Genomic DNA, 1548 nt, shown 5'->3' on the forward strand with positions numbered 1-1548 from the left:
AAATAATTTAAAAACAGAAACAATCATTCTTAGCTCAAGGCCAAAAAAAAAAAAAAAAGGCAGTCTTCCCACCTGCTTCCCCTTTTCCTCACTTCCCCTCCCCGCCCCCCACACAAAAGACTGGATCTGGCCCTAGTGCCATAGTGTGCTGACATCTGCATAATCTCACTGGGTTAATAGGGCTTTTCTAAATGATCAGATATACTGTGATTATATTGTCAAGTGAATGGGAAAGAGTTTTCCTGCTAGCCTTTTTTCCCACCCTACTGCCTCATCACTTTCTGCCACCCTCTGCCACTGAGATGGGGTTTTAGTCAATTGTTTCTAAGGTTAAAAGTAGACACCGTATGTCTAGACTCTGGACAAGGATCAATTACAAGAATAGGCAGCAATCTTAAGGGTTTGAGCACTGGAGTGTCCTGATCGGGTTTGGGCGTTTTTCACAGATGAAGCTCCCTTGATCACAAGTGGCAAAGGGACAGAGCAACAAGTTGTTGCAGTAATCTGGGGATAAAGGAAGGTGATCTGGACTAGGCTGGTAGAAATAGGGGACTAAGACAGGCTGTTTTTGGGATGCATAGTTAGGATTGGGTGCTTGCTTGAATGAAGATTGATTAGCTGTTTTAAATACCTCTCACAGGATAAAAGAAATAGTTTTTTTTTTTTTTTGAGACAGAGTCTTGCTCTGTCGCCCAGGCTGGAGTGCAGTGGTACAATCTCGGCGCACTGCAACCTCTGCCTCCCAGGTTCAAGCGATTCTCCTGCCTCAGCCTCCTGAGTAGCTGGGACTACAGGCGCGCGCCACCACTCCCGGCTACTTTTCTCATTTTTAGTAGAGACAGGGTTTCACTATGTTGGCCAGGCTGGTCTCGAACTCCTGACCTCGTGATCTGCCCGCCTCGGCCTACCAAAGCGCTGGGATTACGCGCGTGAGCCACCACGCCCGGCCTGAAATTTTTTGGTTTTTTTTAAAGAAATGAGTAAGTTTTTAAATAATTTTTAAAGCGCTACCTAGGTTTAGCTGGGATAATGCATAATTTCATTCTTCTTTTACTTATTAATAACCATTTTAAAAACTGCAAGATCCTATCAATTTGTCTGATTTACTGATTCCCCTATCCCAAAGTGGAGCGCAAAATTTTTATTTTTTCAACATAAAAGTTAGTTTAAAATACTTTTTCTGAAGAAAAAAAGAAATCCGCATTCCCCACAGTCACTGGACAGGAATCGGCGTGGAGACACCCGTTCAATTTCCAGAAGTCTACCTTCCCCTACCCGGGTTCCCGCCGCTCCTCAGCAGCCAGACTCACCTCCTAGACCCGCCCCCGTGCTTCTTCCAGCCTTCCTCCTTCTTCTCCCACTGCCTCCGCCCATTCCCTCGCCCACCCGGGAAGCTCCGCCCCCTCCAGCTCCGCAACCCAACTCCTTCTGTCCTGCTGTCGCTTTCCTCTTTCCCCGCCCCCATGGCTGCCTTCGACTGGCTAAACCAGCTGGGCCGCGGCCGGGATGCGGCGCAGCCGCATTCTGATTGGCTAGACTTAGGCCTGG

This window comes from Pongo abelii, chromosome 2 (genome assembly GCF_028885655.2).
Source record: "Pongo abelii isolate AG06213 chromosome 2, NHGRI_mPonAbe1-v2.0_pri, whole genome shotgun sequence".
NCBI lineage: Eukaryota > Metazoa > Chordata > Mammalia > Primates > Hominidae > Pongo > Pongo abelii.